Source organism: Canis aureus, chromosome 21 (assembly GCF_053574225.1).
Source record: "Canis aureus isolate CA01 chromosome 21, VMU_Caureus_v.1.0, whole genome shotgun sequence".
NCBI lineage: Eukaryota > Metazoa > Chordata > Mammalia > Carnivora > Canidae > Canis > Canis aureus.
In genome coordinates, this window is record NC_135631.1 from 28,617,551 (window position 1) to 28,639,159 (window position 21,609).

Here is a 21,609-nt window from a genome sequence, read left to right on the forward strand (position 1 = left end):
TCCACTTGGGACGACAGCTTGAGCAGACCCTTACACCTCTCCTTTGGACTTCCCCAACCGAACCCAATGCCCTTCAAACCCCAGAGGAGGAAGTCACCTTTGACTGGTCGAATTGCAATCCTTCCTTTGCATAGTGAGGGTCACTCTGACTGGTTGGATTGCAATCCTTCCTTTGCATATGAGCCAACCAATAGGAAACCGTTCTGCCTTACAACGTTATGTAAACCCCCTACCACCTTGTCTTGGCGCGACTTCCCTGACTCACTCTCTTTCCCCCGTGAGTCGTGGAACCTCGCCCAAGGGTGCCTGCAATAAAATCTGTTCTTGGACCCTCGCTTGCCTTGGCGGTCTCATTTCCATCTAGTTACTAAAAAAACTTAACATATGTAAGACCTGATTTTTAAATTTTGGCAATTAAGTCAAATTTATTTAAAATACTACAAGACAAAACTCTGCAGATAAAGAAAATCAGGGCTAATTTACACTGCATATATGGAGGTCTTAGGACATAAGGATTGTTTAACAAATGTTACTACTCCTTTCCTTTCAGGAAATGGTAAAATTTTGTGGCCTTATTAGGAATATCATTTAACTTGGAGAGCTCCCCTGGAGGTCTGGGAATAGAAACCACTTACGTTTTCTTATCTTCTTTTCCTGTCCTTTCAATTTGAAGCTGATACTAAAGGACACTCAAGAGAGTTGAGATTGAGCAATGTGGAAAGGGAGTCAATTTCTGCAAATTTCTGAGAAACAAAGAAAAGCACCAAAAAGAAAGTGAATTTTTTGGCAGAGCCATTTTGTTTCCCATCAAGGAGCTCCAACACGGAGGCCATGGTTGAGCTGAGTCAGATTTTGCCTGATTTTTTCTTGAGACCTCCATGAATACTTATCAGAAAGATCTGATTGGACAAGATCAGGCTCCTCGTTATCAATTTTTCAAAACACAGGGAGAATGATAAGAAAGATGGCTGAGAGAGATTCTCACTTCCTTCTGACAAAAGGATGAGTTCAGAAGGTGATGTGGGGGAAGTCCTAAAGGGAGAATGCAGGAGTCTCAAGACAAGTTCAGTGGGCTTAAAGCCTTTGAGTCTTTGGGACAGAAAATAAAAGAGAGAGAGAGAGAGAGAGAGACCAATTAAAACAAGTCATTCAACATCAGAAGCTCTACTACTGACTACAACTGCATTCGTAAAGTCTGAGTTTCCCTGCTGGTTGGGTTCATTGTAACCTTGGAGAAGGGAAAAGACTCTATTTCCTGCTACAATGGAATCTCACCAGAGTAGCTGTCAAACCCTTGGACTGCAACCCCAATAAAAATATTTTTATATCATTATTCCATACACATATGCACAGATATGTAACTAAAGGAAGTATTTTGGGAAGCAAATCAAACATTTCATGAAACATTACTATGCATGATCTCACATAGTATTTGCTATTCTATTTCATTTTTCAAAAACACGGGTCACGGTCACCAAATGGATTTTATGATCCATCCTCTAAATAGGTTGTAACCTACAATTCTACAATTTAAAAATTTAAGATATTGAAAACCTGCTCTAAAAACCTTAAGGTAAAAAAAAAAAAAAAAAAAAAAAAAAAAAAACCTTAAGGTACTGAAAGGATCTAAGAACAGATCATGTAATTCACTGGTAATTCACTTTGATCTGTGCAAATGCACAGAAGTTATTGTCAAAGTAATGCAACTGACGGACTAACTGTTGAGATTCATGAATTAGCTGAGAGCATCCTACATTCCAGGTACTGTTCTAGGTGGTTACAGAAATGAATATAAAGTATAAATAAGTAAGTCCCTCCATCATGGGCCTTACTTCTGATAAGAAAGTTGTTAGTAACAAATAAGTCTATAATATAATAATAGGTCATAGTAAATACTATGAAGAAAAATACAACCTCATGAGAATGCAGAACCACTGGTAGGGGCATGTTTTGGGCTACGGTAGTCATACTAGAGTTCCCAAAGAGATGGCTTTGGAGAAAATATCTGACTTAAGCAAGGGAAAGAGGCAAGAGGCCTATGAAGACTTCTCTAGTAAACAATGTGGGAGGCAGGAGGAACAACAATGCAAAATCTTTGAGGCAAGAATGAGCTTAGTGTGCTTAGAAGTAAGTACAACAAGAGGGCTAATAGTCTAAAGCAGTAGGAGATGAAATTAGAGACACACAGAGAAGCCAGGTGATACAGAACATGTCAAGCATACGTATATACTCCATTTTCAGAACGGAAACTCACTGTAGAATTTTGGGGAGAGGAGTGGCATGAACTATCACAAATTTTAAAGTTCATTTTGGCTGCCTTGAGGATAATGGACTGAGGCAGGAAAACGTAAAGACAGGGAGACCAGAGGCCTTCATATCACTATTGGTGAAAGATAAAGATAGCTTCTATTTTATGGTGGAAAAAGTAGATTCAGAATGTATTTTGAAGATAAAGCTGACAGAATTTTCAGAGTTAGGGAATGAGAATAATTAAAAAGGTCATCAATGTTCTTGGCCCAAGTAGCTAAGTACATGGTAGTGCTCATCACTAAAATGAGAAACATTGAGAATAAAAAGAAAGAGGGTTGGAAATCAAGTGTTCGTTTTGGGAAATGATATATTTGGGATGCCCATTATGCTTGCAAGGGGCTAGGGAGTGGGCTGTTGTATACAGAAGCCTGAAGCTGGAGAGAGAGGACACAGCTAGAGTGATATGTTCAGTATCCTGATGATATTTAAAGCCATAAAATTAGATAAAGTAGCCTCAGGGACTACTAAAGATAAGGATAGATGAGCTGTAAGACTGGGTCCTGGAACATCTAACAATTATCATTGAGGAAAAGTAACAGAGAGTACCTAAGGCCAGGGAGAAGAAACTGTGCATAAAGTAGAAAGAAAATCAAGAGAATTTTGTATCCTGGAAGCTGAATAAAGAAAGGATTTCAATGACATTCACTGTGCAAAATATGGTTAAGAGGTCAACAGAGACTAAGACTTGATCTTTGAGTTTGGCAAGATGGTGGTCTCTTGTGACAACATACTGTAAGTGACGTTTTGGGGAAGAAAACCTTCAGAGAGTGGGTTCATGAAAAAATGTGAGGTGAATAAAAGAAGACAATTAGCCTAGGCTATACTTTTGAGCAGTTTTGCTATAAAATGGAAAAGACACAATCAGATACTTGTGTTATTTCAAGGAACAATGGCTCTAAGCATCTTGTTTTGTTTTATTTTTGATAAAACATATTATGGCAGGCTTGCATTCTGAAGGACATAGCACAGTAGAAAAAAAATAAAATGATAATACAGGAAAAGGGGACAATTAATTTCAGAAGCAAAGCTTCTGCATAGGTGACAATATAAAATCCAGTGAGCAAGTGTAGGAATACCCTTGATAAGAATGTAGAGTTCATTCACTGTAACAGGAAGGAAGAAAAATGCATTGGTACAAATGTAGGATCATTAAAAGATTTGGGGGTTGGAAGATAAAATAGTCCATACATAATTGATTCCATTTTCTCACTGAAATAATAAGCAAGACAAATCAGTCAACCATGGCAAGAAAGTAAGAAGGTCAACTGCCTGGTAGGACTCCCAGGAGTCCTGAGATCTCAATTGCATAGCATGTTATGTGTTTTTCTCCAGTTATGTTTTGTGATAGGAGAAGACTCAGTAGAAAGTTAAGATTTTGCCAAGTGAATAAGATGAAGGAGGGGAAGGGATGGAAGACAAAGAGGCTGAGGGGTGGGAGTTACATGTGCATATAAGAGAATGATTTTCTGGATAGATGAGAGCATATAAACTGTGGAATGGGAGAGTTGAGGACCTGATGGAGTTCATGGTTAGTAAAATAAGTGGTAAGGTCAATGAATTTGAGTAAAGCTGGCACTGAATAATTACTGGACTGGGGGGCTTGGAAGTTGGAAGCTTTATCATAAATGTTGATGTTTAAAACCAAGATTTGGGAGGTGGTATACCTATAGATAGTTATAAGGTCTAGACTATATTTATTGAAAAAAAAATAGCTAAGGCAATAGAGAAGAAAATAGAGTTTGAATTGAGGCAATCAAAACCTGGGACATGAAATTGCTAGATGGATCATCTCTATAGAATTCAAGCATCAAGAAGGGTAGTGACCAAATGCTGAAACTTTCAGTGATTAAAGAATGTTCAAGAAGTCTACAGATGACTTCACAAAAGAGGCCTACTAGATAGTATAATCTGATGGCATGTACTTCAGAAGGGCTACATCTTCCCGCAGAGGGAGGAAAGAGCTTTCTTAATAAAGAATTATGAAATAATGATTCCTACCCCAAATCTAGACCCTTGGTAAATAGGGTTTGATATCATCAGTATCAGCATCATCATCATCATCATCATCATGATCGACGGTAGTGGTAGTGTTGGTACTGGTAATAATACCCTCACATACATACCTCAGTTTCCTTATTCGTTAAATAAGGTTCTCCAAAGTTTCTCTTAGATCAAAGTATACTATGTCTTCATGAATCCATGATTTAACCTAAAAAAGAGAACCCTGGACATCACGATGAGTGCCTGGGTACCCAGGGAGAAAAGAAGCCCTTTCTTTAATACAGCGTCTCTCAAGTCCCTACCTAAGATAGTGCCTGAAAAGTGGTAGGAACTCAGTAACACTTTTGGAAGGAAGAACAGAATACTGAAAATCAAGAAAGAAGGAAGAAGGAAAATTGCAGATGATGTTCTGTCATTTCATTGCTTTGCTTCAGCTCCAGAAATATACATCCTGGTTGCATCAAGGGAGGATTCAGCTGAGGTCAAGGCAGGGAGCTCTCATATCAACCACTGAGGCAGAGTCTTCGTAAGAAAAGGAAATAACCCCCCACCCCCAGCCTTATGAAGTCCAAAGCTCTATAGCGACTGTGCTTATTTTCTTCTGGTTCTTTAGGGAAACGTGCAGTAGGAGGGAATTGTGATCCTGACTTAGAGGGAGAGTCAGCTTTTTATTTAGCCACAACCACTCTTAGAGTTTTACCTATTTCAAAGAAACTTATTTCAAAGCTATTATTGAAAAGCTTTCCCTCCCTGGTATAGCTTTCTACAATTTGGAGAGAAGCATGGCTCTATTCTGTGCATAGAGTAGGCAACTGAAATGAAGGTGCAATACCATATATCTATTTACAATGGGGGGGGCATCAGAACAGGATCTGGAGGGTTCGAGAGAGTGCTCCCCACAGTTATGCCAAACGTGACTACAAATGAACCATGTTACCAGTTGAGCAGAGGCAACATTCCTTGAATTCCTTGGGGGAAAATGACTGTATTAACAGAAACAGGGTATAAGTTACTGTGGATAAGGGAAGAGCACTGGTTGGGTACTAACAGATCAATAGCTCCACAGGTATAGCTATTCAAAGGCGAGACTCATTAATCCGTGCTAATGGCTTGCTAAGATTGAAACCCTCTCTCCTTCACACATTGAACATGAAAAGGAAAATAGGTCTCTTGGCCACGCTATTTCATGTTCTTTTATTAAATAGTGTCTTTTGCAGACTTGTAGTTTCTATTGTTCTCTGTAATTATGCATTCATCCAAAAATGTGTATTGAGTGCTGAATATATACTAGGTAGTCTGTTGGACACTGGTGGTAGTGTGTAAGATAGGAAAGGTCTTTGTAATTTTTTTTTAAGATTTCTTTTTTTTTTTTTAATTTGAGAAATGGGGAGAGTAGGAGGAGGGACAGAGGGAGAGAATTTTCAAGCAGACTCCCGACTGAGCACAGAGCCCCACACAGGGTTCCATCTAATGACCTATGAGATCATGACCTGGGCCAAAACCAAGAGTCAGATGCCTAACCAATGAGCCACCCAGGCAGCCACGAAAGGTCTTTGTATTTAAGGGGTTCTCTGTCTAGTGGAGACGACAGAAACAAAAGGAGCAATTACCATAAGGGTTATGATGCTATGTTAGAAGAGTAGGATGCTGCGGATGGGGTTAAAGGTAGATCAGAGATGAGGATCTCTGATATTCTCAGGCGGAAAAAATATTTAGGGGAAATGTAATGTATACATAGGAATTGGGAAGATAAAGAGGGAGCTTCACTAAGATTTAATAACAATAATAAAACCCAACTACAGGTATGTGTACTGTTGGATAATTTGCCCTATATCTTTACATTTATTATCAAATTAGAGATGCATCAAATCAGAGTCTCTCGAGAGAAAGAGGCTTGTGATTATTGTCCCATGAAAGACCTGAGAGAAAAGAAGCCAAGGTAAAGTGGGAGTCGGCAAGACCTGATAGCTGAAAACTGTCAGAACCAGAACTCAGGGTCAGGATTTGAATCCTGTTCACCAGGATAATTCAATAAACCCAGGTGAAGAAATTGGCCTACTCATTTTCAGGCATGACTGAATGATAAAATTCTTTCTCTGGGACCATACTTTTTATAACTTAATTTTAATCAGATGCTTAAGTTCACCTTGGGCCCAAAATTAAGTGGCCCTTTATCTTCTGAAAGAGAACACGACGTCAATATGCACGATGGAACTTTGTTTCATAAGCTCGTGGCCGTCTACCACCCTGGAAATAAGAGCTCCCAAGAAGGCATATCGGGCCTCCTCATCAATATAGGCAGGCAACCATGGTTTTCTCAGCTTTTAAATTATGGATCAGCAGTATGAAGTGTTATGAGTGAAAAAGCTCTTATTTAAAACACAAATATCTGTGACAGTAGCAGCAGCGTGCTACGTACATAGAACGGGCCAGGGAAATTGGTTTTTGAATAATTGTTTTTAATGCATTTCCCTTCAATAACAGTAATAAATATCTCTCTGGTAGAAATACACAAGCAGTCTTGGGTCTTGAACATTTCCATAAATCAGGAGTGAGGCCATGGACAGACTCAGTTTCCTAGTACCCTCCAGGGCAGTAAGGCTGAGCGGGGCTGAATCCCAGCAAACTGGAGCTCGGGTTGTTGGCCTCCCTTGGCTACCCCGCCCCAAGCTCATCTTGCCTGAATCAACTTCTCATTTCTAGCTCTGGAAGAGAAGTTGGTGTTTCCAAGGATCCCTACAGACCAAAGCTCTCATCGCAGAGACAGCGACCAGTGGGCTCATGTTTGCACATGGACACCAAACAGGATATTTGGAATATTTGTTCTACAGCTCGTACCGAGAAATCATTTAGCTTCTCCTTTAGCCGGGCTTGTGGTGACACACCATGGATACACCAGAAGGGAGACAAGCACATTCCCATATTCTGAGGGATCAGACTGATATTAAACCAATAACTATGCAAATAAATGTTTGTTCTGTAAAGATGTATATAAAATCAAGAGAATAAAAATGCTAGGAGAATATATAATAGGTGAGCCTGATTTAGTCTAGGAGGGTGTGTGTGTGGGGGGGATACAAAAGTCCCTCCCAGGAAAATAACTGACAGGCTGAGATGTGAAGGATGGTGGACTTGACCCGTCTAAGAGGAGGGGAAAGAGTATTTCAGAGAGGGGTGATTCAGAACCGTGCACGGCGTGCTTTCGTGGTTGGCAGTGGCCCGCTACGGGTGGACGAGAGGGCGTTACTGGGGGCTGGATGGTGTTGGAGGACACAGCTCGGCCAGCTACCATGGGATGTCCACACACAGATGGCACAGCAAGCAGTGGCCGAGACCATATGAGCGAGTACATGCACTATTCGGGGGCGGAGTAGAGACCTTGAGGGAGATAGCAATATTTAAAAAGGCCGAGGCAAAATGATCACAAGACTGAGAGGGTCACAAAAAACCAAAGGAACAAGACACTTCACCAGAAAGGTGAAGAAAACAAGGACAGACAGTAGAAGGGTTGAAACAGACCCATCACCATGGTCAATGACACGGCGGTTGACTTCACACAAAGGGATCTCAGCAGAGTGACCACCCGAAATCCTGCAGAACAGATAATGTCATCCAAAATGTCAGAAAACAGCCCAGAAAAGATACTAATTTGTTCAGAGTCACCTCTAAGCAATCCAGCACTCCAGCAAGGGCGGAGTTCGGATTCTCCTACTTTCCAGCCATGTGACCTGGAAGGTATCAACGGAATTCCCTGTGCATCAGTGTTCACGTCCCAAGAGGTGAATAGTCAGACCTGCCTCCCAGGATGGCTCTAAGGAAACACCCAGAAGATGCAGGTTAATGGTGCTCTGGAAATTGTAATGGGCTGCTATCATTTTCACTGTAAAAGCAGAGAACAAGAAGGAGATCCTATTTAGAGATTAAGGATGTGTTGTCTCTGCGTGGACCAGTATTTGCAGCAGGGTTTATAAATGGACCCAAGTGGGAAAAAAAAGAATTGCTTCCCCAGTTGTATTGTATCGATAACTGATAAACTTTTTTTTACATTATTTTTTTTTAACAAGAGTCTAGGAAAGCTTTCTAAAAATACCATCTAGTATTTTGAGATAACCGCAGTCTCATAAGTTAAGATTTTAGAACCTGATGGAAAGATGTACTTGATTTCCTTCTTGTCAAGTGTCTTTTCGTTATCAGGATTTCATGACACACAGAAGAATGACTCACACATCTAGGAAAGAGAATCCAAGTTGCTGGTGGAGTCTTTTGAAGAAGTGGTTTGGGAAGAAAGTGTCTATATATATTGAAAATATTTTTGGAGTAACTAAGAGCTCAAAAAAGGAAAACAAGTGAAATTCCTTCTTTATTTACCATTGTATATAAAAATGTTCATTATTGTATCATCAAAAAAAGTAAAACACAGATTCAGAAAATGATAATGATATACCCAAGGAACATTATTCCTCTTTTCTAGGAATTAAAGGAATCATGAGGATTTTTTTAAAAAAATCTTAATTTATCTACCTATAATGACAGTAAATAAACAGACATGAGTTCTAGTTAAGTGGGAAAAACAAAAAAGGAAGACTACAAAGTGACAGACTCTGCAATGCAGAAAAATTTTGCACATGGGAAGACGTTGAAGGATAACATCCCCAAAGAGAATTATCTTAAGGTTGTAGGATTTGGGGGTACTTTTGAACTTTCTTTCTTTAAAATTGTTGCTAAGTATTTGACCGTTTTATCTTTTTGAATGAATTTTTTTTAAATGCACCTTCCGACATTAGAGTTTGAGAAATTAATTGAGCCGGGACATTACATTGTGTTTCTGTATACAGATCAACTCGTTCTCCCGCTCCTCTCAAATCTTCTACACATGTCTGACGCCCCCAATCCCATCCTTCTTCTTTCAGAAATAATCTTCTTTTAATAGAGAACATTGGTGTCACCAGACTGGCACTACTTCAACTCTCTGCCACCTAAGCTACCTCTAACCATATCTTCACCTATCTTTTTCTTCTTTATCTCCCATTAGATACAGAAAGTATCCACCTGAAGTCTCAGAAGCCCAACTCAATCTTGCTCAAAGCTGAACACATCGGCTTATTTATCGGAACATCTGAGGACAGAGCCGGCATTTATCACAAGCCTATGCCACAATGGCACCAGGACTCCATCCTCAGTCTCGCTCTGGGTTACACTTGTGCAAATGTGCCATCTACTTTGTTTTATCATATTCTCAAAGGAGGCCTTCATTCTTCAAAAGTCTAAGGACTGCAGATCTGAAGATGGGGACTATGTGTGAATTGAAAGAGATGTTGCACTGATATTAAAGAAATAAGCTCCACAGTTGTCTGGTGGGCATGCTGCTTCTCATTCAATTACCAGTCGGGGTGACGTGGGTAGGAAATCAAGGATGTGCCCGGTGTTAAATCCGGTTACGAGTTCTAAGAGACAAATAACTCGAGATATTTTTCAAAAACTCCGGGGAAAACTTTTGATGGTCTCCCCCATTAGCTGAAGGGAGCCGACCGATTTGTCAAATTTAGAACTTTAGGGCTACCAATTTCTCCTCCTTTTTCTCTTTCCCTTCTTTGATTCCTTCTTCCTTCCATCATCACTGCGTATTGATCTAACTTATTGCTTTGAATAGCTGCATGCTATTCTATATCATTATGCATTAATAGATAATTAAACCACATTTCCCCAGTTTTTGTATAACTGCAACTCTGCTGCCATGCAAATACTGAAATAAATTTCTTTGTATATAAATTTTGATGTACCCGTGTTCTTGTTTCTGTAGGCTGAATTTTCTGAATGAAAGGTTTTGGAAATATTGTAAGAGCAGCACAACATTTTTTTTTTTCACAAAAACTGTTTATAGGTTGAATGTCCAGTCTTACTCAAGGTATGAAACTTCCTCTCAACAGAACACCGCTATCTCTTAAACTCTATAGAGAAATTGATTGCCAAGTGTGGTACCAGAAAATGATTATACAGACACAATGGGATGGTTTCATTAGAGTGTTTTAGCAAAAGTTTTAAACTGGTTTTCTGGTTCTTTTCTGGCCAAGGGCCATCGGCCCTCTTCCGTCTCACACTCTCCTTCAGAATCTGGCCAATTTCTCACTTTGTAAAAAAAAAAAAAAGAGTATTGTTGGTTCTTTTATTTTTTTAGCTATTAGCTTTTTTTATTTTATTTTATTTATTTATGATAGGCACACAGTGAGAGAGAGGCAGAGACATAGGCACCGGGAGCCCGACGTGGGATTCGATCCTGGGTCTCCAGGATCACGCCCTGGGCCAAAGGCAGGCACTAAACCGCTGCGCCACCCAGGGATACCTGTTGGTTCTTTTATAACTTAGTGTCTTTCTCAGGATAAATTCACTTTAGAAATGGGATCACTGCACCATTTACCTATTTCATGTGAGATTGCCTTGTACTCTTATGTCAGAAAATGCTTCATCCCCACGGGTAATTCTCAGAAGACAAACACCCCAGACCCTCTAGTTCTCGACTCCCCTGCCTATTCCTGATGGGCTCATCTATTTTGAATACTGTGCTTTTCCCCCATAATATGAATGATGACAATCAACATTTTGAACACTTCATGTTTTTTATCTCATTTTATTCTCTGATAGCAGTCATCTGAGGCAGGAAGTCTTGCAATCCCCAGTTCAAATATATAAACTGAGTTAAGCAATGGTTAGCATTACTTGGTTAAGTAATTTGCTCGGGGCCAGAGTTAGCAGGGCTGAACTCAGGAATTCCGGACTAGAGTCTTCACACTTAATTTCTAAGGATTACTGCTGGGAACAATGTTGACTTCCAGTAGATACAAAAAATTGGCATCATTCAGGGAGGATTGAGAAAGTCGTGTACTATTTACTATAGGGAAGGGCAACAGGGATTTCTGAGTTTATAAAAACAATCCAGGTTTCCTTGGCACATTGGTGCTGAGATGGATTTTGGGAGAGAGAATTTATTAAGTCCCAGCATCCATCAGTTAGACATATAGGCCTGGGTCCCTTCTCCTAGTGCTACCATGTATGTAGCTTCATGTTAGTCTGTACCGACGGCGACAAAATAGCCTTGCTTATCCTTCCGAGAGTCAATGCACCACTGTCCACACCCAAGAGGAATCATAAAAGGGCAAGCCACTGCCAAAGGAATGCTGCCCTAAAAGGAAGTTTGGTATTTTATGTTTTTTAGTATTTTGGTCTTGAACTATCTGGATTGCCTTACTCTGGTCCTGACTGAACAAATGCCCTTCCACTCAGATTAAGGGCTCATTTTTAAGTAATGGAAATCACAACTGCTCTGAGCTCTGTTTTGGTTCTTAGTTTCCAAACATGAAGTTTCTGCTGACATTTGAACACTGGCAACATTGCCATATGCCACGGTTTGGCCTTTCGACCACTATATGGTCAATCATTTCTAATTGCTGCCAACAACCTAGGCTTAGAAGAGAATTGTTGGGAAAAATCGTTGATTCTCACTATCAGGTTCCCTTTAAGTTCTCTTTTTTTTTTATCTTTATTTCTATGTCTTGTTACTTCAAGGAACCTTCCGGGTGGGTGAACACATCTACATGCCAGGAGGGAGGCATACCCCATCTCTCTAGGGACAGAAACCCCTATGCTCAGGAAATGTCTGGACCTCACACTATGGATCTCTTCATCTGACTCCTCATTCATATCTTTTATTATATCCTTTATTTTTTTAATATTTTATTTAAATTCAATTCACCAACATAATACAGTATAAACACCCAGTGCTCATCCCATCACATGCCCTTGCTATTGCCTGTCACTTATTATTATATTCTTTATAATAAACTGGTGACTGTAAATCAGTGTGTCCCTGAGTCCTGAGAGCCATTTCAGGCAAACCATCAAACCCAAGAAAGGAGTCTTGGAGATCCTGATTACAGCTGGCATGTCAGAAGCACAGAACAGCCTCGGATTTGGTGTCTGAAATGGGGACTGAGTCCTGAAACTTGGGCTCTGACACTAACTTTAGGCAGACAGTGTCAGAACCAGATTGAACTGTAGAACACTTGACTGGTACCAGAGAAGTGCTTAATGTGTGGAAACCCCACAAATCTGGTGCCAGAAGTATTGTGAGGCATTAGGATGAGAGTAAAGGAAAAAACGTAGGGGCGTGTTTGTCTTGTGCAAATATATTAGCAGATATTAGTCCTATGAATAAAACACGAACAACAGAATGAGTACAGGAGGAACAGGCGACGTTCGGGTCTAACAACACCGCTGGATACAAGAGATACCCAACTACATAATTGCAAAAGATAGATTATTTACTGAACGACATGGTTCGGTTTCGTCTTTGGATTAACCTGCTGTGTGATGTACAAATTACCTTTCTGAGCCGATTTCCTTATCGCGGAAGAGGAATTAATGCCGCCCACTTCATAGGAGTTCTGGAATTCCCTCTCAATTCTAAACTATTTAAATATATGTTCAGAAGCAGTGCTATTATTTGCTGAGTATTATATCCCAGGCTCTGTGCTAAGAATCTGAAAAACACTGTCATTTCTCATGCTCAGGAAAACTCCACGAGGCGAGTTCATTCACTATAATCATTTTGAGGCTGAGAAAACTAAAACTCAGAGAAGTCAAGCAGCATTCTCTAGGTCTCATAGCCGGGAATGAGTGGGGCCAGAATTTGATGGACCCCAATACTTTTAACCTTGACATCTACTCAGCACAAGCATATACTATATAAATACATAATACCTGCATATTGAATTATCTACATCTGGATGGAATACAGGTCATTCATTCTAAAAGGTGTATTCCATTGTCAAATTTTCATGTCATAAACTAATGGAGCTTAAGAACCCCCAAATAGATACTGTTAAGGAAAAATATTAGGAAAAACAGATACTCAATTTTGCAATCCATGAATGGTACCCTGGTGTCCCTTACCTGGCTACGGAGCAGAATGCCAAACAGAGGCTGAAACGCTTAGTAGCTGTCTAGGGGGAATTTATCTAACACATTAACCAGAGTGAGCAGATACTATTTAACATCCAATCGCTAACAAAGACATTTATTTATGGTTGTCTGAAAAAGAACACTTGCAGACATCAGCATAAGATCCCAAGAAAACCAAGAAATCTGATTGAAAATGTCACATTTTTAATAAGACCAGAATATCCAAGGCTAGTCTAGGTGCCTCGATTCCTCAAACTTTTAGGTCTTGGAGTTTACCTGAAGAATCCTCTTAGCATAAATGTGTTATTCAATTGTCTAAATCACGACGCATTCACTTTTCTCAAAGCTTGAGTGAAAATGAAACAGGACTCAAAAAAAAAAAAAAAAAAAAAAAACCCTTCAAGTATGTCCAATCCTGCCTGTGGGCATAAAGTCTCTGTAGCTGTAAAGGAAAAAGTTTATTTATTCCCATTTCATATTAATACAGCAGGTGGGCTGCTTCAGAGGAGCTCATTGCACATTAATTAAATATTTTAAGGGGGTGCCCAGGTGGCTCCGTGGGTTAAACCCGCTGCCTCGGGCCCAGGTCATGAACCCAGGGTCTTGGGATTGCACCTGCATTGGGATCCCCGCTCGGTGGGGAGTCTGCTTCTCCGTCCCCCTCAACCCCTCTCCCCCTACTCTTGCTCTGTCTCTTGCTTTCTCTGTCTCTCTCTCAAATAAATAAATAAAATATTTTCTTTTAAAAGAAACACTTTAAGGAGCCAACTATTTCAGGCTGCATTTCAGCCGAGGAGAACAGGCCCTCAATGAGAAAAGTTCTATACGTCGAAACAGGGATTGGGTCGGGCACTTTGGAGGCAAGTGTCCAAATCAGCAGTGTGTTTACACCTTTTCCACTTAACACATTTTATAAAGATGACCTCTCGAGAACTGTCTCCAGTCTACTGCTCTTAATTCACTGCCTCCTCCTGATTTTGATAATGGGTCTGAGTACCACGTCGGTGCTGTACCATGAAACACATCCAATCTCTTCACCTTCTCTACGCGTCTCTCACCATGGATGTGGTAATCGCATCAGCAATGCCATTTAACCTCTCCTGTCCATTCTAGATTAAAATGTGTCCTCGTCTTTCACTCGTATTGCACAGCCATATCCCTTCTGTCTTTTATTTCTCCAGTGCTGGAAAACAATACATTCTGATTATTTTAACAGTATTTCAATGACCTCACAGAGTCACTGAAATCATCACATTCCCTACTCCTATGTCATTTAATTGTATTTATTTCAATTCAGGATGAGGAAACACAAAAACAGCAACAACAACAAGAAAAGAAACTTCCTAACTCAGTCACCATCAGACAACTCTCTGCTGACTCTATCAAACTTTACTAAAAAAGCAGTCTTTTTGCTGTGGCGACCTCCATGAGAAGGGCCACATCTTACTTGATGTTTCTTCATGAAGTCAGTAACAGGGAGGCTGTTTAAGATGCCTTTAAAAACAAAAAACAAAAAAAACAAAAAAACAAAAAACAAAGAAAACAAACCAAAGGCCAAGGGAGCAAACTGAAGGAATTTAAACAGGAAGGAAATGCAGAATATGAAAACATTAAACTCACCTGAGAAGGACCCAGAATCATTGGCAAGCAATTAACAGGCAGGTGGTAAGTGTGCAGGGCACGCAGAGCATCGTGCCCATCACTGTAACCCCGCGACGAAGGCCCTCAAGCGTGTGTCCTGGTGAGCCGCCCCTCCCTAGAGCCATGCTGTTCAAGAGGGGGTCTGCATATTGAGGCAGTCTGGGAGGAGATAATTACAGAAATTGAGACTTAACACAGGAAACTTTTATAGGAATATAATGGATATTTTAGTGTCATTTGAATCTAAATTCTTACGTTCATATTTTAAACATATTTTGTGTGTCTTTCTTCATTTTTATTGTCTTATAGGAACTACCAGTCTGATACAGAATGGGAGGAGAAATTAGTCCTTACCTAGGCAACGAGAAGACACTGCCAAGAAGACGGAACGTCCTGTAACCAGCCCTGTAGTCCCTCACTGTGCCCTGAAATACAATAAAAACTGTTTCTGAAAACCTGCTATCCTCACACTTGATATTTTCCATATTATATATTTTTTTACTTTATCTCCTAGATGGCCTGTGATAGATAATCTAACATTTAAATTGACTCGATCATGAGGTGTCCAGATTAGACACTAATCCTGAGTATGTCTGCGAGGGTGTTTCTGGATGAGATTAGCATTGGAATTGGACCCCGGAAAGTAGATCCCCTGACCCTGCCTGACTGATGAGCTGAAACGTCAATCTTCTGCCCTTGGATTGGGATTTAAACCATAGTGCCCCCGCCCCCTCCCCTTTCTCAGGCATTCAGACTTAGTCTGGAATTGTACCACCAGGTTTCCTAGGTCTCCACTTCATGGACGATGGGCAAAGTCAAGTCTCCATAATAAATCTCTCTCTCTTTTCTCTCTTTTCTCTCTTTATCTCTCCCTCTCTCTACACACATGCATACACACACACACAAACACACACATATATATACATGTATATATATATATATATATATATATATATATATATATATATATATAATATGGGTTATAATAATAATTATAATATATACTGATTCTGTTCCTTTGGAAAACCCTGACTAATGTGTATTCAAGGCAAAAGGAAGTAAGATGGCTAGAAAACCAGGTACAACTCACATGCGTGCCTTGTCGTTCCAACACCTAGTCAAGGCTTCAGCTCACAAAGAAAGATGCCAGTGCCCACCCAAACCCCTAACTTCAATTCATTTTGATTCTAAACTTATTCTCAGCAGCCTTTTGCTCCTCGTGTGGCAGAAATCCTTGAAGAGAACAAGAGGAAGCCTCAGTGCCTGCCTGGAATTCGAATTGGAAAACGTTCAGATGTGAATTACCCTGGGCTCTTCCAATTTAACACAGGCAGATTCGGTTATCTCGTATTAACCTCCCTCTGAGGTTACGAGGGAATCATGCCCAGGGATCTCTGTGGGCAGACTTTCTATTAGAGGGTAAGAAGAACCGGGCCAGGGATTAAAAAACAGTGGAAAGCACATTTGCTTAAAGAGCCCCTAATTCTAGATCACAGTTGAAGACTATCCTACAGCGAAAGAAAGGCCCATTCACGAAGTGATCATGCACAAAGTGTTTTCCTCTCCAACAGAATTGCGAGCTCTTGAGGGGTCGTTCCTAGATATCGCAACACCCACTGCGGGTCACGTCTTCCCCTATGTTGACTTACTTATTGAATATGTTTCTGTTATTGCAATGCCCATGCCTCCCGGAGGGACAACGTGATATAGAGAAGAACATACAGTCGGTTCTAAAGACCAACAACCTTGGGTTAAATTTTCCAGCTCTGCCCCTTATAAACGATGTGTCCTCCCATAATTTGTTCAAACTCTATGAACCTCTGTGGCTACTCGAATCCCAAATTTGCCTGGTTGTTACCAAACTATAAGTGATTTAAGAATGGCGACCAATACAAGATGTTTCATAAATGATTGTGCAATTGCCATATGTGTATACGTAAGCTGAATTTTATATATATGCATATATATGATATGAATATGTTTATATTATATATGCTTAGGCACACTGAGCTTTGAGCTCGAGCGCTTTATTTCTAAATCCCAGTTATCTTGCACAGTGCTTGGAATGATTGTGAAGGAAAAGTAGATGAATGAAATAATGAAATAATCAATGAATAAATGGCCTGGAAGGGCTAAATGTTAACTGAATTATTATTATTATTATTATTATTATTTAAAAATTTTATTTATTTATTCATGAGAAACACAGGGAGAGAGAGGGGCAGAGACACAGGCAGAGGGAGAAGCAGACTCCATGCAGGGAGCCCGACATGGGACTCTATCTAGGGTCTCTAGGATCACACCCTGGGCCGAAGGCAGCGCTAAACCTCTGGGCCACCCAGGCTGCCTTAACTGAATTATTCTGATGACACATAATAATCTGATGAATAATAATAATAATGTGACATATAATAATAATTCTGATGACACATCATAGTTGTTCGGTCCAGAAGGCCACGTACCCTCATGTGCTTTGTATCTCATGTATTTTTCACCGTCTCAGTTGGAACATTCATTTATTTCATTTGAGAAGCTTTTACTGACCATGTCACACCGTCTTGTTTTTCCTTCCCGTAAACCTGCACAATCTGCATACCTCAAATACTGATGTCATTTCACTCAGGAGAACTCAAGAATTATGCTAACCGTTGTTTTCTGGGAGCCCCTGGAGGTAGACGCCTTGCACCTTCTTGAAAATGAACTGCAATGCAAACAGAGTTACCTTGGAGAATTAGAGCTGATGTTTATGACTTAGGTATGTCTGCCACTTTCGGAAATAGCAGCCCTCTCCTGAGAGTGAACTATCCCCAGATCATTACAGACCAATTCCTACAGTTTATTTTAAACACTGACTCACAAGCTCAGAAAAATCTCGGCAAGACAGAATGAAAGTCAGAGTCTGTGTAGGTTACTGCAGTTTAAAAATTAAGACACTCAGGTAAGACGTAATCAGGCAACAGGAAAAAAAAAAACACCTCAAAATTCTGAGGATGGGTGGGGTGGGGAACAAGGAGAGAGTACTAAGGAAAGTATTGATAAAGGTGAGGAAGTCTCTCTGAAGCTAAATTTTTATTGGATGAAGTAAAGAGTAAAAGGTGTGATACATAAGCAGCAAAGAGGTGAGGAGAAACTAACTTAGGATGGGAAGAAGTAGTGGATAAGGTTCTGTCTGTTCTTGGCCACCTAAGTAGGTAACTATGCACCTGTTTTTAGAAACGTATCCTCTATGGGATCAGCTAGTCTCCCACTTCCCTTGCCATTATTTTCAAATGTTTGTGAATGAAATATTTAAAAACTGGCTATAATTTGACTCTTTTTTAATTTTTTTAAAATTTTATTTATTTATTCATGAGAGACACAGAAAGCGAGGCAGAGACACAGGCAGAAGGAGAAGCAGGCTCCATGCAGGGAGCCCGATGAAGGACTCAATCCCAGGACCCCGGGATCATGACCTGAGCCGAAGGCAGACACTCAACCACTGAGCCACCAAGGGGTCCCTATAATTCGACTCTTGCCTCAACTCCTATCTTTCACCACATACCCTGTGCCCAACCCGATACCGTACTTGAGCCAATTTCCAGTACTTGCTTTTCTTTAACCGACCATACACCTCTGGATGTTAAATACTGTGATAATTAAATGAGGCAATTCACTCTTTGGCCCTTAGTTGTTAGTCTAGTCCAGGGGTCAGCAAACTTTTACTGCAAAGAGCCAGATGGTAAACATTTCTGTCTATAAGAAGGGCCATAGGGTCACTGTCGCAACTATTGAATTCTGCTGCTGTATGCAAAAGCAGCCATAGGCAATATGTAAACTAATGATCATGGCTGTGTTGCAATAAAGCCTTGTTTACAAAAATGGCCAGCAGGCTGGAATTGGCCCAAGTGCAATAGTTCACTGATCACTGGTATAGTGTCTGGCATATAATAAGTGCTTAAGAAATGTAAACTCTTTATGAACCTGCCAGTACTCTACCTTTAGAACTCCTCCTGGGACTCTCTTATTCCTGCAGGAAACTCCTACTCATCTTTCTCATATGAATCCTTTCATCTGCATCTCCAGGCATATTTTTCACTATTATTTTTGTTATTATAATCCCCAACTTAATTCCACTTATTGCTATTTTCAACGTGCCAGGTACAATACTCACTGCTTTAAAAACATTATCTCTCGTCTTTCAAAAGCACCATGGAGTTGTTATTATCCTATCCATTTTCACAGATCAGAAAATTGTGTAGAAAGATTAAATAATGCACCCCAAATCACTCACCTTGTATATACCTCTTTCTCTGTACAGAGAAAGAGTCTTTCTCATTTCACCACCAAATAGAACGCGTGCATCTAGTAATTACGTTGCATTGCTATTCAGGCAAGTTTCTCCTCTGTCTTCTTGGCTGTGTTGTGATGTGAAAGCAGAGTTCCTGGTTTGTATAACGGAACTTTGACATTTTGGTTCAAGATTTCTTTCTGGTTCCTGGTTTCTTCAATCAAGGTAAAAAAAAAAAAAAAGTTCCTGAAATTCATAATTAAATACTTAAGCTCTATTATGGATTTTAAAGCATAGAAATAGGAAACATGAAAGAAAGGTCATGATACAAAAAGGATAAAATGAGGCCTAGTGTGAATCAAATGTAGATATGCATCCAATCATATAAATAAGTGTTAGAAAAGAAAAAAAAATCAAAGAAAAAAATTCCAGAACCCAAGAAAGTCAAACATCTTTTAATTCAGGAGGCTTGATGAACTCTAGAATATGAAAAAAAAAATCACAAAAGATTTATTGCAAAAAACCTTTCAAAACACAAAGGTCAACTCTTACATGCAGTGAGGAAAATATGATTATGTATACGACAAACAATTAAAAGGATGCCATTCAGGTGAAATATTATAAATCAAAGAGTAAAATAAAGCTAATTGCTGAGAGAAAATAACTCTTAAGTTAGAATTACAAGTTCTGCTAAAATATGATTGGAACATGAAACACGAGGAAAATGATACTGGAAGTGAGATATAATGGCTGTGCAAAATTATAGCAATATCGTTTTACTTTGGGTATTTTAAAAGTCTGTAAAAAAGCCAAAAAAACAGAAACTAAAGTATTCACCAAAAATAGCAGGTATGAAGGTAACAGAAGACTCACATTTAGGTATTCAAAATTCCTCATTATTATTTGGAAGCAGGGTGCTGAAGTTGAATAAATTTAGACTTTGTTAAATTAAATATCCATTCTCTTATTTCACTGATTAAAGAAATAAATTTAATTTTATTTATACAATTAATAAGTTAAAAGAGATCCTCGGATTAGATTTTTGAACCCAGCTATATTATTACTATAGCCACACTTAAAACATAAGGATAGAAGTATATTAAAACTTTTAAAAGATGGAAAGATAGAAACAGGAAATTAATAGGTAAAATAAATGTAGGATAACCACATATCAGAAAAAATAAAGTTTAAGGCAAAGAATATTGTGGAACTAAAGAGGTTCAATTGGAAATCTAGAATTCAAATCTCATATGGAGTCACTGATTTTGCAACCAAATATGCAAGGAAAAAAAAAAAAAACCCTGTCAAATTACAAGAAAAAAAGTTAAATCTTTCATCACTTTCAGAAAATTTAACACTTTTCTTTGAGCAATTAATATAACATTATAAGGATGTAGTGGCTGAGCTACTAGACAATTACTGAGCCTTACATTCAATGGTTTAAAAATATTATTCTCAAGGAAAAATTGAATATTGTAACCCTTAAACAATTATTTTGCATGCTATGTCCCCTAATGATAATGTAGTTAATTTAGATATAATTATTAGAAATATAAGTAGAGGGAAAAAATGTGAAACAAGACATTTAAGTAAAAGTATACATCGTTAAGTAATGTGAGTTAAAAATAAGATTATCATGGAAACTATAATGAAAAACTAAAGAATTCCTTCATCTCAAATATGAAATTCTGTTAAGCTGAATTTAGAGGTATCTTACAGCTATTAATACTTACACTAGAACCACAAAAACCCAATAAAACTCTTAAAATTATTTAGACAAGCACTCAACATCACAAGCAAGAAAAAGAAAAACAGAAACAGCCAAAAGGAGACAGAAAGAAGAAACTGGTAGATATGAAAAAATAGATACAAAGGAGAGTAATAAATTTAATGTTGATTATTTGTAAGGCTGGTAAAATAAACAAATCCCTGTTAAGACTGATCAAGAGAAAACCAGATAATGCAGAGTTGATAATAATATAAATGAAAAGAGACAAAATTACAGAGACATGGTATGATAGAAAACTGAGAGTAAGTTTGGAAACTTGGATGAAATCTATAGTAGCTAAACAAAACATAACATTTCAAAACATTTTTGAAGATTTATACAGACCTGCAAATCTAAAACATACTTAGTCAGATTAGAGAAAAAAGGAAAAAGAAAAAAGTTCAATAAAAGGCTCCAGATTATTGTTGATATCTAGCAAACATTTAAAAAACAGGTGTTTTCAATTGTATGAAGACTTTTGAAAATTGAAAAAGACAGTATTCTCAAAATCCTTCCATGATACCATCATAAGCTTCATTCTAATGTAAGGCAAGAATTATATGATGAGTAAAAATTATAGGTCAACATCCATTAAAAAATACAGGTGCAAAAATCATAAATATGATATTACCAACCAAATCCAGCCATGAAATATGGCTTTGAAATT